Raw genomic sequence first — 18,172 nt, 5'->3', positions numbered from 1 at the left:
AAGCATATTTAGCTCTAAGAAAACCGATAGTTCTCTTTAGATAATGATTATATTTCCAGATCACTTTACATTTTTTTTCATTATTATAGACCCGTCCTTGAATTTCTACCATTTGTGTGAGAGACTACCAATACGGACCTAATACATGCCAATACATACACAAAACTTCAATTATATGCCATGAGGAGATTTTTTTTGCATTTATTTTTATACCAAATTAACCTTTGTATAGTCCCCTAAACAGCTACTGGGAGAGTCACAGTGATAACATTACATAACAACATACTCATTGTTATCACTTAACCTTGGGATCTAACCCGGACTCTAGAATCTGGCTGGAATCCAAGTTCTGCGTTAAGTCTCCACTCCTGGAGTGGCCTCTGACATTACAGCCCTCTCAATCAGCAGAGGAAAATTGCACAAATAATTGCAGAGTCAGCACACAGATGACCAGCTGGAAATGATTCCCAAGGTATGTATGCTTCCAGCAATGAGCCTACAACCCCCCAGGGACAGCCGAATAATCGGACACGTGCTTAAAAAGTATACACGCACCCTTTGTTTGAGCTTATTATGAAAAGATCGCCCCCCCAATGTAAGGTATAAAGGTGCCAAGTCAAAGCCGGTCTGGGTGGCAATGCCAAAGCAACATTCATTTACAACTCTATTACAGACAAGGTGGAACATTTCTCCTTCCCTAATTATATTTAGGAAACATGCAGTACTAAACGATGCCTCATTAGGGTCGCCTAGATATTTTAGAGTCAATATTAAACTCTTATATAACCTAGTTTGTTCAGGATTGCAGCAGTGCTTTTAATGGTTACGTAAGCTTATTAGATTCATCTCAAAAGGGAACCTGCCAGGATGATTTTACTTCTGGAACTGGTGGTACAGCAGGGCACGTCATGGTGCAACTATAGAAAATGCCTGGGGCGGATTGGGGGCACTCCAAGGGAATAGACACTCGCCCTATGCACTTCTAGACCAATCTGCATCTGGGTCGTAAGCTTCATTCTTCAGCCCTGGCACAGCACAATACTACAAAATCAGTTTGAAAAATATACTGTTGGACCGCGTTAGCCAGCAGATAAAAAAAAATATATGGCAAACGGAAAATATGTTTGCATCGGGGTTTTTTACAGGATGCCTTTGTATTAGCATAGTTTTGATGCGTTATTACATAGGGAACTTAAGAAAGAAAAACACCTATATCTAAAATACACCAGCTTTTCCTAAAAGACTCCATTTTGGCCTCAGTTTTCGTGTGTATTGTTCAGAAGAAATGCACAATCTCTGCTGGTCCTTAACTTTCCAGTTCTACCCAAACTCTAGTCCTCAAGGCCCCCAGAGATCATGTTCTTCGGATTTTCTTAGTATTGCACAGGTGATGAAGTATCATCAAGGCATCAGGATTTCTCTCACCTGTGCAATACTATGGAAATCCTGAAAACATAACCTGTGGGGGGTGAGGACTGGAGTTTGGGAAACACTGATCTACATTTGGCCTTTTGACAACACAATTTTTATAAAGCTGATCAGCAGCACTAGTTGAACCTGATACACAGAGCTAAGGCTTTACCCAAGTTCTGCACATCAACCCAAAACGTGAAGCCCTTTATGCCAAGAACAAGATTAGAAATGGGTTTAAAAAAAAGTGGCTGCGCTGCTGGAGAAGGGAAAAAAATCTCTTGCTGCAGTATTGGCAAAGGTTCTTTATTGCACCACGCGTTTCAGTGCGGAGCTGAAGCCCATCCACTATGCTGTAACAGCTGGCAATTCCTGATACCCCAAGTTATTATGTGCAGCCCCGTAATCTGTTCTTTTGGCCTCTATTACTCAGCTTGTTGTGTTCTCCCTTCCCATTATGGAGGAAAAGATGAAGGCTGTCCTGGCTACTAATGTCACTGTGCATATGGCTGCCCTGACTACTGCCTAAGATGTCTGACAAGCTTACACTCCATGAAGAAGACTTGGCAGCCTACCAACATCTTTTTAAGCATGCTCAGCTGGAGGTCAGGGCGCTTGGGACTTGCCACACTTGCGTTGTGCCAAATTTGATCTCCTGCAGCCAGTGTTAACCCAATGTTAGGTGCAGAGTGAGGCTCTTCTCACCTCTGATAAAACCCGCCGGAGTGGCGCCTCCAACGCGGCAGACATCTTCCTGCAGTCGCCTATTACAATCTTAAATATGCAATGTGCCTTTTGCTTTTAAACAAACGCTGGAAAAATTAACTCGTAGTTCTGTCAATTATTTTCCCTTTGTTAATGAATCTCGACTGATCCATTATTTATTACAGGCACAATGTAAAGTCATTACCTGCTGTGCTGGAATTCCTGCCGGCTGTAATAACTGACAGATCTCACTACTCGAGCAGCTCCAAAATGAGCTTATGGAAAGAACTGCTGAATTAGGATAAGTGCTCATTGGGGGTTGTTTGCTTTTTTTCTTTGAACAGCTTTTTGTCACTTTGACACTAACTGTATTACACCAGGCTGCACTCGGTGATACACAAGACCCCATCACTGCCACCCACCATTATCAGAAGGGTATGGCCGTCAAGGAAGCGCAGTGTGTCTATGCTCAGAGAACACGTTACCTACTGAATTATTAGAGGCCATCACATAGCCCCACTGCTGTTTATGCCGGGTTTAAAACAGGTGTAAGGAAGTTTTTGGATTTCATTCCATACCAACCGCAGCAGGATGAGTGGTTTTACAAAGCTGCACGCATTATGTTTCTTGGCCCACGCAGGCCTTCGCTCCACAATAAACCCCAGTCTTGTGCTACATTGTGCTAGACCTGGAAGCCAAGCCCCAGACTGTACGGGTATCTATCAGTGCATGTATACTGAGACATTAATGGTCACTACTTTCTGACAAAGTGATCCCATTTGATGGATGATGTGCGCCGCTAAATATATAATGTGCAAATCAATTTATGTGAAAATTAAAAAAAAATATATATACAGTGCCTACAAGTAGTATTCAACCCCCTGCAGATTTAGCAGGTTTAATAAGATGCAAATAAGTTAGAGCCTTCAAACTTCAAACAAGAGCAGGATTTATTAACAGATGCATAAATCTTACAAACCAAAAAGTTTTGTTGCTCAGGTAAATTTTTATAAATTTTAAACATAAAAGTGTGGGTCAATTATTATTCAACCCCTAGGTTTAATATTTTGTGGAATAACCTTTGTTTGCAATTACAGCTAATAATCGTCTTTTATAAGACCTGATCAGGCCGGCACAGGTCTCTGGAGTTATCTTGGCCCACTTCTCCATGCAGATCTTCTCCAAGTTATCTAGGTTCTTTGGGTGTCTCATGTGGACTTTAATCTTGAGCTCCTTCCACAAGTTTTCAATTGGGTTAAGGTCAGGAGACTGACTAGGCCACTGCAACACCTTGATTTTTTGCCTCTTGAACCAGGCCTTGGTTTTCTTGGCTGTGTGCTTTGGGTAGTTGTCTTGTTGGAAGATGAAATGACGACCCATCTTAAGATCCTTGATGGAGGAGCGGAGGTTCTTGGCCAAAATCTCCAGGTAGGCCGTGCTATCCATCTTCCCATGGATGCGGACCAGATGGCCAGGCCCCTTGGCTGAGAAACAGCCCCACAGCATGATGCTGCCACCACCATGCTTGACTGTAGGGATGGTATTCTTGGGGTCGTATGCAGTGCCATCCAGTCTCCAAATGTCACGTGTGTGGTTGGCACCAAAGATCTCGATCTTGGTCTCATCAGACCAGAGAACCTTGAACCAGTCAGTCTCAGAGTCCTCCAAGTGATCATGAGCAAACTGTAGACGAGCCTTGACATGACGCTTTGAAAGTAAAGGTACCTTACGGGCTCGTCTGGAACGGAGACCATTGCGGTGGAGTACGTTACTTATGGTATTGACTGAAACCAATGTCCCCACTGCCATGAGATCTTCCCGGAGCTCCTTCCTTGTTGTCCTTGGGTTAGCCTTGACTCTTCGGACAAGCCTGGCCTCGGCACGGGAGGAAACTTTCAAAGGCTGTCCATGCCGTGGAAGGCTAACAGTAGTTCCATAAGCCTTCCACTTCCGGATGATGCTCCCAACAGTGGAGACAGGTAGGCCCAACTCCTTGGAAAGGGTTTTGTACCCCTTGCCAGCCTTGTGACCCTCCACGATCTTGTCTCTAATGGCCTTGGAATGCTCCTTTGTCTTTCCCATGTTGACCATGTATGAGTGCTGTTCACAAGTTTGGGGAGGGTCTTAAATAGTCAGAAAAGGCTGGAAAAAGAGATAATTAATCCAAACATGTGAAGCGCATTGTTCTTTGTGCCTGAACTACTTCTTAATACTTTAGGGGAACCAAACAGAATTCTGGTGGGTTGAGGGGTTGAATAATAAATGACCCTCTGAAAAGACTTTTCACAATTTAAAAAAAAAATAAACAAAGAAATAACATTCTTTTTTGCTGCAGTGCATTTCACACTTCCAGGCTGATCTACAGTCCAAATGTCACAATGCCAAGTTAATTCCAAATGTGTAAACCTGCTAAATCTGCAGGGGGTTGAATACTACTTGTAGGCACTGTATATATATCACTTCAAGGTGTCCACTCCGAAGGAACAGATTCAAAGGATTTATGCCAGGCTGTGCTAAAATTTTGTGACTTGGCGTTTTCACACCATTTTCCGCTGAGCTGAGGCAAAGTGGGTGGAGCTTGGCGACCGCCACTCGTCAAATTCATGATGAGTGGGGGCGTTCGCTTCTCCACAAGTGTTATACCAGCAGAGACAGGAGTAGGATTGGTGAGGCACACAGAGGTAGGTGTACACCACTCTTCCTACGCTACTTCATGAATCAGTAGTGTCTAAACCCAGCACATCATCTCATCAAGACCAGCGTGAACAACGCTAGTGTTTCCATTCTGTCCACTTGTTTTCACGAGACAACCGCTTTAAACAACAGATCTCACCTATCTGCGGGATAGTTGATAAATTGTTGATCGGTAGGGCTTCAACCAGATTGCAGAATGTTTAATTCAGTTATAAAATGGAGTGACGGGTCAGAAGCACAACTGCCACTCCATCCACTCTCAAGGAGGCTGCTGGGGGAAAAAAGCCATCAGCAGCCCAATAAGGAATGAATGAATGAATGAATGAATGAATGAATGAAGCGGTGGTCATGTACAGGTCCTTCTCAAAAAATTAGCATATAGTGTTAAATTTCATTATTTACCATAATGTAATGATTACAATTAAACTTTCATATATTATAGATTCATTATCCACCAACTGAAATTTGTCAGGTCTTTTATTGTTTTAATACTGATGATTTTGGCATACAACTCCTGATAACCCAAAAAACCTGTCTCAAATTAGCATATCAAGAAAAGGTTCTCTAAACGACCTATTACCCTAATCTTCTGAATCAACTAATTAACTCTAAACACATGCAAAAGATACCTGAGGCTTTTATAAACTCCCTGCCTGGTTCATTACTCAAAACCCCCATCATGGGTAAGACTAGCGACCTGACAGATGTCAAGAAGGCCATCATTGACACCCTCAAGCAAGAGGGTAAGACCCAGAAAGAAATTTCTCAACAAATAGGCTGTTCCCAGAGTGCTGTATCAAGGCACCTCAATGGTAAGTCTGTTGGAAGGAAACAATGTGGCAGAAAACGCTGTACAACGAGAAGAGGAGACCGGACCCTGAGGAAGATTGTGGAGAAGGACCGATTCCAGACCTTGGGGAACCTGAGGAAGCAGTGGACTGAGTCTGGTGTGGAAACATCCAGAGCCACCGTGCACAGGCGTGTGCAGGAAATGGGCTACAGGTGCCGCATTCCCCAGGTAAAGCCACTTTTGAGCTACAGAGAAGCAGCACTGGACTGTTGCTAAGTGGTCCCAAGTACTTTTTTCTGATGAAAGCAAATTTTGCATGTCATTCGGAAATCAAGGTGCCAGAGTCTGGAGGAAGACTGGGGAGAAGGAAATGCCAAAATGCCTGAAGTCCAGTGTCAAGTACCCACAGTCAGTGATGGTGTGGGGTGCCATGTCAGCTGCTGGTGTTGGTCCACTGTGTTTCATCAAGGGCAGGGTCAATGCAGCTAGCTATCAGGAGATTTTGGAGCACTTCATGCTTCCATCGGCTGAAATGCTTTATGGAGATGAAGATTTCATTTTTCAGCACGACCTGGCACCTGCTCACAGTGCCAAAACCACTGGTAAATGGTTTACTGACCATGGTATTACTGTGCTCAATTGGCCTGCCAACTCTCCTGACCTGAACCCCATAGAGAATCTGTGGGATATTGTGAAGAGAAAGTTGAGAGACGCAAGACCCAACACTCTGGATGAGCTTAAGGCCGCTATTGAAGCATCCTGGGCCTCCATAACATCTCAGCAGTGTCACAGGCTGATTGCCTCCATGCCACGCCGCATTGAAGCAGTCATTTCTGCCAAAGGATTCCCGACCAAGTATTGAGTGCATAACTGAACATTATTATTTGTTGGTTTTTTTGTTTGTTATTAAAAAACACTTTTATTTGATTGGATGGGTGAAATATGCTAATTTATTGAGACAGGTTTTTTGGGTTATCAGGAGTTGTATGCCAAAATCATCAGTATTAAAACAATAATAGACCTGACAAATTTCAGTTGGTGGATAATGAATCTATAATATATGAAAGTTTAATTGTAATCATTACATTATGGTAAATAATGAAATTTAACACTATATGCTAATTTTTTTAGAAGGACCTGTATGTGCACAGTCGCTTTATTCTAACAGGGATACAAGTGCTCTATTCTGCCGAACGGTGCAGGTCCTAGTGGTCAGACCCCTACAAATCAATTCCTTTTTTTCCTCTCTGGACAACTCCCTTTAAGGAATCATTCTCTAGCAGTAGATTAACCCAATATTATTGTTTATGTATTCTTCTGATTTGTTATGCTCGACCAACGTTAATATACAGTCATTTATGTTATTGCTTTCTTTTTTATATGCACTGATTGTTATTTCTTTCATTATATATGCAGATTGTTGCCTTGACAAAGGCCTATTTAGGCCGAAACGTTGGCTTACTGTATGTCTGGTCGAATAATAATAAAATATTACTGGCAAGTACACTTCTTTTTGGCCTCGGATTGATCAATATCAGTTTATATTTTTTTCTGAGGACTTTGAAATACGATAAACTCATTGACTGATATTTTTGACCCCCTTGATCTATTATTGATAATTCTCTAGCAGTAGAGATACAGAATGATTAAACTGACAGTCTTTGTAGTCACTCTGCTCCTGTTTGCACATTCTGATACATATAGTGCTGACAGAATGCTGCTGAAGAGGTATATATTACACTGCTATAAACACTAAAAGCAGTATTATCTTGTTGTTGGGGGAAGAGGGCTGCATAATCATGCTTGACTTTACCTGTTCATGAACAAAACAAGAACAATGCTTATGTCTCATTCAGGCGTCAGTGTTTTCGAAACACCAAAAAAATGGTACTGGGTCATCGGTGGTTTGGATCCGTGTGGTGTCAGGGTGTCACCAGTGTTATTCATACATGGATAAATAAATTACAAAGCTTCTTCAATGTTAAACACAGACAGCTCATGAGTGGCACATTGATGCCATCCATGTTTTTCATGGAACCATAGACTTGTATAGGCGCTTTCAACCCAAGCTGACAAAAAAAAAAAACAGACGTGTCTCTATGATTATTGTATGGACACACAGGGTTCACAACAAAACACGGACATGTGAACAGCAGCATAGAAAACGTACCCATTACAATGCATGAAAAATACGGAAATAATACATACGTGAAAAATGGACATCTGAATGAGGCCTTAAAGAGATACGCAAGTAGGTGGAATTTGGCTGAAATAATGTCGGACAATGATACACGCACCCTTGGTTTGGGGTGTACTTTTCAGTGCTGGCCTTGTAGGATGTAATGCCAACGACAAAAGACAGGACGTGACACCGGATGGCGAGGAAGCGGGACAATACTCCACAATGGGATAATTAGGCGAGTATGACACAATGAACCAGCGCATGAATCATTATGACATGGCTGTGAAAACCTCTGAAGGCTTTCTGGAGTTGGGATTGACTTGTATTGTTGGAAAATGATCACATCCCAAGTATTAAACCCACAGAAATCGGGAAGAAACAAGTCCGTGCTAATATGCTCATGTTCTGTGATGTAAGAGCGAAGCGGAATTCCTATTGCTCAGCATAATAAAGGGCTGGTGCGGTACAATGGCTGTGATTCACATCTGACATGGTGGATTCTTTTCTGTGTGAGTCACAGCAGAACATGTGCAAGTGGCTGAATGTACAAGTCAGCATCTCCTTTGTAAACAGTCAGCAGCCTCCCTCCCTCGCCTGCTGCAGAATTAAAGATCCAGGTCTGCTGATGGAAGCAATAAGGGGATGCTGGCTGCTATCTGTGACCAATCTAGAAGAATGGAGCCATAGTAATGGAAAAGGCGAGCACTGGACAGTGTGTGACTGCTTGGCCACTATCCGCAGACATCCGCTAAATAATATTAGCTGCCCTACTTCCCATATATCTGGAACACAGAAAGTCATCACATCCTGGAGAGAAGATTAGGCTAGATCATAAAAGCTTTATGCTTGGTGCATTACCGTGCCCCTTCCACAACCCCCACAACAGATTTCTTCCACGCTCGCGTATGCGACATTTGCGTCCCCTTTTTAAAATGTCAGCACAGCATTTAAAACTTTCCAAACAAAAAGGAAAAAGACGAAAAACACATGTAACTACTTAAAAAAAATCCCATGAATGCTTTCATTGCTCGCCAGAAATATCCAAAGGGCCAGTGACTGAGAGGCTTCAATTTACAAGGTCAGAAGCAGCTATAATAAGGCTACAAGAGGACGCCGACACTCAGAGAGAAGGAATCCCACCAACCCCATGCTGCTCCGATCCGACAATATACCCCATAACTAATGCATCATCAGATTATGCGGATTTTCTGCAGTTTTCCCACTGCAGATTTCTATAATGGAAGGATGCAGAAACGCTGCAGATCCGCACAAAAGAAGAGACCTGCACTTCTTTTAAATCCGCAGCATTTCCGTACAGCTTTTTTTTTTAGCCATTGATTTACATTGCACTGTAAATCACAGTGCGGATCTGCAGCGTTTCTGCGCGGAAAAATCAGCTGCGGATCCGCACTATAACCGCATTGTGTGCACATAGCCATACAGTACATGTCTGATCAATGGCTCAGATGTGATGTTAAAAAAAACAAAAAAAAACAAAATTATCTTGATACCCCTACCAATCCTGAGGAAAAAATACAGTGCTCTGCAATTTCTGGCAGTTTCCTATGTAATGGATGGAGCAAGAATTAGTGCGCATGCTTGACCACAGCTTTATTCAAAAGAGGCGCTGCAGAGTCCTGTTTTCAGGAACGCTGGGACCCCCAGCAATGAGCAAGCAATCACTAATCCTTGGATAGGCGATACATTTCTAACTTTGTACAAATAGGACCACTGGAGTTCTGGATTTTGTGGTTAAAATGTAGATCCTAATATTGTATTCTGAAACAGACAAAACCAATATTTTTAGCTGTAGTGCTTCTGAATAGGATGGCAATGAATGGAAAAAAATGGATACTATAATGAAAACATGATGGGGGTAAAGTGTATGAAATGTCTTTTAGGGTAAGTTTCTATATATCAAACACGGCATATTTGCGGCATTTTACAGTGCTAGCATTATGCAAGACATCAGAAGAGCTGCAGGTTTCAGTTCCACAGCACGCCAATTTATGCTGCGGACGTAGAAGCAAATTTCACCATTTGCAATGCAGTGTAATTTAGAAATGTGCAGCTTCCCTTCTTTGCAATGACACCCAGAGAATAAATCCCACAGCAAGTGGTCCACAGTGGAGATTATTACTTGGGAACACACCCATAGCAGTCATTATAGCCAGTATCCAAGACTTGGGACATATGGATAAAATATCCACATAAAGGCAGTGTCGGATTGGGGTTCCAATGGCCCACCAGTAACCAACTCCAGGGTCCCACTTTTCAGCTACATGCAAATTATTACTTTATCCTCATTCACAAATTTCTTTACTAATAAACTGGGTAGATTGGTAAATGAATGAGGTTTCCTTTGTCTGTATATGGTGAATCAAGTATATAGTGCCAAGGGCTGCACATATAAGAGGGTGGTGGTCCACTCCTGCACAGGGGCCCACCGGAGGATTCTCCTGTGGACCAGTCCGACCCATAGAAGGACTGGGGAAGTCACAATAAAGTGCTCTGTTGTAGTATGAGAAAACTCCGATAATGATACTATAAGCCTGCTTTTAATAAACTATTGAAAAGTTACATAATAAGCGGTAATGGAGTCTTAACAGCGATTGCCATGCAAAAGAGAGGTTGCTGGGATGTAGAATAATCCTACAACCTTATTAAATGTGCTATACTAGTGTTAACAGGGCTATCAAAAGACACAGACGTTCTTCAAGGGAACCAACGCCATAATGTCTAAAGCAATGAGGCAAAATATCATTAAAAAAAACAAAAATCAGTGAAGAAAAAAAATACAAGGAGTACGTTGTGTGAGGCGACATTCACACGTTCAGTAATTGTTAAGTTTTTTACCTCAGTATTTTTTAAGCTAAAACCAGGAGTGGGTAATAAATACAGAAGAGGTGATGTGTTTCTATTATACTCTGATTGTGGAACAAATCCTGAGGTAAAGGGAAAAAAAACCTATCCAGATACAAGACGTGTGCACAAGGCCTTGTACCGCTTATAACAGCTCCACAGCGTTGGACAGAGGCTGCTTTTGGTTAGAAAAATTAGTAGAATGGCAGGCGTAGCACAATTCTGCCATAAAAATCTAAATTTACCAACTAGCACAAATATATACGCCATTTTTAAAGAATCTTTAGGTCACTGGTACAAAAGCCCCTTGAGATGTGCAACTGAAACCGAGAGGCAACCAGGTCTTCGTATATCCAGTTACCAGAACGTAGGGCTGCACGATGAAACGATTAGCAATGGAATAAATATATGGAATTGGCAAATAAGCGTGAAAGAAGCCAGCGCCAATTACAGCCAAATGGGAGAAATGACATTTTAGTCACGTAATCAACATGTGGAGCAGTTCGAGAAGGCACCAAACGACACAAAAGTGAGAGTGGTCAGGGAGGGGCTGCAGCATCTGTGGCAATTACGAGACCAGGGATTGAAGGGGAAACTGGATTCTACTGAGGGAATAGTCTTTGTAAACTCCACAAGTTCAGCACAGGCCTCGCAGTGGGAAGGGAGGCTTTCACACCGCCGTGTATACAGGTGCAGACACACCAACAATGCAGAGGAGGACGAAAAAGGCCAGAGAAAATAAAGGAAAACTTTGAAAGCGCATTAATCTGCTCAACAAGCCATGAACTTAATCGCTGCCCTAATTAGAGCGGGCATCTTGCTACACCAAAAGAATAAGAGGGGACACAAGCACGAACAACAAAACAGGGGACTCATGATTTAATGACCCTGACTGTATGAGCACATGGTCACATTAAATAACAGCTAATCAGCTGGGGCAATCTGGAGTCCGCTGTATAAGCCAGGGCTAAATTACTACTGAAACACCCTAACAAAAATAACCAGCAGTTAGGCACACTTTAAAATGGAAGACAATAAGTTGTCGAAAGTGGGCACAGCTATAAAATATACCCGGCAACATAAAATGCTTACAGTTCAACGTATCTCTTATTTTAGTGCAGGGTCGTCTGGGGTTCTCCAGACTCAGTTCACATTTACCAGTTGTGCCTGGATTTTATGGGAGACTGATAACTGCTGACATTTTTGTGCACCTCATATGTAGTGCTTCTTTCTAGCACATGGAAACGTCCAATAACTGGACACAATTGTTCCCTTAGGAAATGATAAGATCAGTTTTGGTATTTGTGCAAGTCGCAAGAGATTATGAGAGAAATAAAAGAAATTTTGGTATTAAAAAAAAAAAAAATTCAGCTTTGCTGTAGTCCAGCTGTACAGAATTTACTGTTACCATGCATACATAAACTGCATTGATATTAATTGGGAAATAAGCCATGGCCAGTCTACACAGGAAGGATACACAGTAGCCTAAAAAAAAAAAAAATTGCTGCAAATTTTGTTGCAGCAATGCTGGGCTTGGCTGAAAATTTCACCTATTGCAATGGCCGATGGTGAACGTCACTGACCGTCCAAAACAAACTGATGTTCTAAATCAGCAGCACAGGGCAATTTCCACAGCAAATTTTCACTAAATGGAGAGAAGAGTTCTTACTGCTGGAACAGTAATACACCGCAAATTTTTCACCTTTAAGGCTGTGTGCGAACGTTGCTGTTTTTTCGCGTTTTTCCTCGATAAAAACGCTACCCCTCATTTAGAATGAATTCCGCATGTTTTGTGCACATGATGCGTTTACCGCAATGTGTTTTTTTCGCGGAAAAAAACGCATCGCGGTACAAAACGCAGCATGTTCATTAATTTTGCGGGTTTTTTGCGGATTTTCCACTACAAAATGCGTTGGGAAATGTCCGGAAAAAAACGCGGCAAAAATGCATGCAGATTTCTTGCTGAAAATTTCAGGTTTTTCTCAGGAATTTTCTGCGAGAAATCCTGAACGTGTGCACATAGCCTAAATCTGCAGCAGAGAAAACGCTGCACATCAGAACCTGTGGAAAAGTATTCTAAACCTTTCACTTAGGGAGGAAAAGGGGCAAACTGGCAATGGTTCTTGTTCGTCAAGTAGTAAACTGACCCACACAATAATATCTAGAAACATATTAAAAGAAGAGCATGGCAGAGAACAGCAAAGCACCACTGGCATCATTTTGGCGTTTCGCCTGAGCCTATAGACTCTTAAACAGGGCTGTAGAGTTGAAGTCAGAGCCCATTTTGGTGGAGTCTGTGTTATGGAAATTGAGGAGTCGGAGGTTTGGCTTACCGACTTCACAGCCCCGTCAGGGATGTGGAGTCAGAGTCATGGAGTCGGAGACTATTTTGGTGGAGTCGGTGTCATCAAAATTGAGGAGTCGGAGGTTCGGCTTACCAACTCCACAGCCCTGCTATCAAAGAGGAAAATATGAGCCACACAGTTGGTAGCAATCCACTACTGGAATTATGCCATCATAAGAAACCCAATAAATTATGATACCCGTGTCCTCCATGTTGTGGTCCTCATTTTGCGGATGATGATGCTGGTGGGGATGATGGAAAGATGATACGACAAAGTTCAGATCTGATCAGCAAGAAAGAATACAATGGTGGATAGGTAGTTTGCCAACACTTCTGAAGGAATACAAAAGGTCTCATACATAGATGCCAATCGATAAGGTACGTCATGCCAACAACATATATGGCACCTCTTTATAAGCACATGGCGGGACAATGACCTTGACAGAAGACGGTGGTAATCGCACATCTTGGTGCTCCCGAGCCTTTTAATATCTAGTTTAACTTGTGTGGAATAAAATGATTTGTTACTTTCCAGATATTACTCCATTAATTCCTGGATATAAAGCACTGGAGCGTGGAGCTTACTGGGCGATTTCGGCAGATTTTTCCAGGATCATTAATTGCGCTGTGTATCTTCACAGATCTGCTGGTAAAAGGAGCACTTCCTAGTTTTTTTTTCTTCTTCATTTTAACAAGACGACAATGAAAGCTGAAAGCCCAGGGACATGTGATCTCTGCGGCAGCGACATGGAGCTCTAGAGACAGCATGTCTAGAAACATGACTGGAGCGAAGGTAATCTGCCTAATCACAAGAATGGGGGCCCATACAAGCACACATCACAGATCTGCGACCCCCTAGAAGCCGGCGTGGTGTCCATCATGTCGAGCAGCTACGCAGTACTAGTGAAGAAAGAAAGAGGCGCAATGTCCCTCTCCACCCATACAGAAAAACTGCATGATCAGCCGGAGAGTACGTGCAGTGTGTGCAGCTCAACGCAGCGAGCCATGGCGGCACGACTCCATCATGAGAAAAATAGGCAATTGTGGAGAGAAACTGTCTCGGACAAAACAATCAGCTGCTGTTCATAGGACACACGGGCCGGGCGGAAAGCGTGGTCTTGTTGCTCCAATTATAATCATTGAGTGATTAGAAAAAAAGATCTAGAAAATGGTTAAAAGATCTAGAAAATTAACCAGCTGAAATACTCACTGCAAAGCATGAATGAAGAGAATTGCCACTAAATAGCACAATGGGCCACATTCCCACGATGAGATTTTGGTGAGCTTTTTACACTGCGTATTTTAAAAAAAAAAATGCAAGTAACCTATATTTTACTTTACAGGTGAAGAAATGGGTCAGAAAATCTGCAACATTAAAAACTCACTAAAAAAGATCATCATGTGAACGTAGTCGTATGGTCACAGGCTCAACCCCAATTATTACACAACTTCCTGAAAGTATTATTACTAGTGCAATTATTCGAGTCCTCAGGATTTTAATGTTCATTCCATACTGTGCAAGCACCGTGGTCATTATAGGAGAACAAGACAATACATACAATGGGAAATTATTTAAAAAAAAAAAAAACAGAGCGGAGCAGATTTGGTCACTTTTGTTTCCGCTTAGACATATACCAATGACTAGAGAAACTTTATTCGTCACAATACAAAAATATTAAAAAACACAGACAAGGTAAATGGATGTGTTATAGAAAAGACCCCAAAAGATCATGGCACTCCGTACAAAATATACATTATATATTGTAACCATTATCTAGTAATTGGTGAGGACAATCCCCTCCTTTAAATATCCCAAAACAAATCCATATGTGAAATAAATCAAGGCCCTTTCATCACTGACGATCACTTGTGGCCACCTGGGGAACTGTTCCCATAAATATCCACCTGCTCTCTAATGCCGGGTTCACATTGCGTCAATGGCAATGCGCTGACTGCGTCCGTTATACAGCGGCACTAACGCTATGTCACCGGATGCGTTAGCGCACCCATTGACTGCCATTATGTAGCGCATCGCTAATGCATGTCATAATCGGCAATACGTTAGCGATGTGCCGTCATTCTGTGACGGACCCTCGGACGCGGTCTGCAGCATTTCCAGGTCCGTCACCGATAGCGTAGGTGGAGAATCTGCGCTATCGCGATCGCATAATGTGATCTTTAAAAGGCACTAGCGTTGGTGCAGTCTGTTTAACGCATGCGTTGATCGGACTTCACCAACGCAATGTGAACCCAGCCCAAGGCATTCAAACAATTTGAATATGCCCGGCATCATAGACATAAGGGGGGAGAAAAGGGGGAGAAAAGAAGGACTCTCACCATGTACTGTAGTGCCCACTGAACGCACCCCGACGCGCGTTTCGCTGCTGTCAGCCTCGCTTTCTCACCTCCCCTCCAATGGAGCTGACAAGCCGTGTTTAAGGAAGAGAAATCCTGCATTTTATCTCCTAACATTCTAAATTAGAGATGAAGCCATTTCACTCTAACCGTTAATATTTTATACTACTGTATATACAGATTCTATGCAGTGTATTATCGTACTATACATTAGCCAAACAATGGCGGGCCAAGAAAGGTTTCCAGGTATGTGGTGTATGAACACGACCTGAACCTTAGCAATAGCAAGAAACAGGAGGATGAAAACCGGGAAAGTGACATACAAGGGAGTCCCAGGCACAGTCCTTTCTTCCTCTCCCTAACCTATGGAAAGACATTCACTGGAACATTTATGAGGCCAGACTGCCCCTAAGCCTTTCTGTGGTCTATAAAATGTTATTTAACCACATGTCAACAGTCAAGGGATCCTCTGCAAGGGTGAGGGCTGTTAAGAGATTAGTAGTAAATGAGTGATAATGTGCCTAATAATGCCAATGTGAAAAGCAACAGGTCTTAACCCATTGAACAACTGGGCCTGATGCAACAGCTGTTTATATGGTAAAAGTCTGTGTTCGCAACCTACAGGATCGATGGCATCTCTCATGTTACCACCATAAGGTTCTCCAGCTCCTGGCCTCCAACCTCCTCACACACTGCAATGTCTTGTCAGGGGTAGACAGTGACTGTTTGTTGCAGTCAGAGCCATTTACTACTTGCTAATTGATTTGTTAGCAAAATCCCTGACAACCTGCTTTGGCCAACAAGCGTGCACAGTGTGCCAAGATCAATGTGCGCTGGTCTGCATCATCTGGAGGATCTGACACATGCCCTGCCAGGGAGAATGTGTGCTAGAGATAAAGTGGCACATGAGGGCTTTCCACCCTGCCCTGCGACAGATTTTGCTAGTGCGCCATGACAGATTTCACTTCCATTCACAATTATTTTTTATTTACCCACTTGTATTCGGCAGCCATATTGAGACAACGCCGTATTGATTCATTTATAGTCTGCGCCAGTTCATGTTTTTGTTTTCTTCAGATGAACAATTGCCAAAGCTTGTCACAGCAGTGGACAGAATTATGATCATCATATGGCCTACTGGCAGCAGTCCGCAACAAGGAAGACTCAAGGAAAGGTCAGCAGAAAACATGGCGCTGGGCAGTCTCCATATGGGCAGGTTCTGACCACAGAGGCTTAACCCCTTCACATCTTATCAGCACATCAATTAGTCAGAGAGGAGCATAATATAGGGCAAGAAAGCCTGATTCCAGGGATGTGTCACTTACTGGGCTGCTTGGTGCAGTTTTGATAGAATCCATGTTTGTGTGATGTAGATGTAGCAGTGATCAAAATGCTGAGCTGGGTAGAACCCCGCCCACACCTCCGATTGGCAGCTTCCTGTGTACACTGAACTGTCAGCAAGCTGCCAATCCGTGGTGGGGGCGGGGTTACACAGATTAGCTTGACTGCCTGGCACATGAGATGTAGTCCTGAAGTATTACCGTAATCTCCTGCTGATAAAACACTGCTTGTATTGAAACAACAGCACACAGACTAATAAGTGACATCCCTGGAATCAGGCTCCGTGCCCCACATTATGCTGCTGCTCAGATTAAATAGCAAAACCCTGATGACGGATTCTCTTTAATGGTCATGTAGTCTCATTTTCTTACACCTTCCCGATCTACATGGCTTTCCAAAGCCATAAGAAGCTTCATGCAGGGGTGGACATGTCATTGGTGCAGCTGCACAGGGGCCCACTTTCACCTCCAAATCAGCATGCAGGTCCTGTCACACAAACAGGGGCCCATATACTGTTCTTGCACAGAAGGGCCATCACCACTGGCTTAATGACTAACAACCTGCACCTTGGGATTATCACAGATATAGACTTGATTGCACACAGAATTTTGTCCATTTCTCGGCTGTTCTGCTAATGCCAGTTGCTTGAGCTGAAGGTCAAACTAAAAATAAGTTGGCAGATTCCAATGCTCTGGGCACAAAGAAAGGTTTATTTGATTAACCCCCTTCCTGGCTTTGGGGCAGGTGTACCCAGCACATATTCCATGGACAATTGTTCCTTGGATACATCATGGACATAAAAGGTCCCAGATCCCAGGATCAATTTAAACCTGCAGAACAATATCAACAATAGCTTCTAGTTACATTCAGAATGATTTACGAGACATTAAAAAGGGGTTTTCTACAGAAAAAAAAAAGCCAAAAAAAAAAAAAGAGTTATACTCACCCTCTTCAGGTCCATCACAGAGTTAGAGCCAGTGATCCTGGTGACTGGTATTGTCTGCAGCGCTGATGTCATATCGACAAGCTGCAGCCAATCACTGAGCTCCATGGCTCTGCGTGGTTTGTGCAGTGCTCAGTTACTGACTGTAGACGAAATTGCTGCTCAACAGTCAGCAGGGTGTATTTGATGACCAAATTACATATTGCCTAGGCAAAAAAAACCTAAAAGACCAGAATTTAAAAAAACGGTGCTTTGATTATATCAATTAATAAGGAAAAGGGAATATATTATTAAAAACATGTTGTGCAGTGGATGTGTGTCCACAAGAGGAGATATTGATCCCTAGTTCAAATGTATTTTTGTAAATCTATCATTGTCTATGCAATTAAAAGTACCATTAGCCTCCCCACCATGTTTCGCCAAACTGGCGTCATCAGGGGAATGAGGCCGCTTCCTTGCACAGCAGTGAAATATACAAAGCTAAAATCGGTGCTGTTGCTCAGATAACTATAGTCTAGCAATAGTTAATTACATTATTTGACAAGA

The 18,172-nt window shown here is 42.7% G+C and overlaps 1 protein-coding gene across 1 annotated transcript in view; it reads right to left on the bottom strand.

Moving 5' to 3' along the window:
• Positions 1-18,172, bottom strand: part of JARID2 (jumonji and AT-rich interaction domain containing 2) — a 187,693-nt gene that overhangs the window by 97,138 nt on the left and 72,383 nt on the right. The window lies entirely within an intron of this gene.

The sequence above is a fragment of the Ranitomeya imitator genome, chromosome 6 (assembly GCF_032444005.1).
Source record: "Ranitomeya imitator isolate aRanImi1 chromosome 6, aRanImi1.pri, whole genome shotgun sequence".
Taxonomy (NCBI): Eukaryota; Metazoa; Chordata; class Amphibia; order Anura; family Dendrobatidae; genus Ranitomeya; species Ranitomeya imitator.
This window is presented reverse-complemented; position numbering and strand designations above follow the sequence as displayed.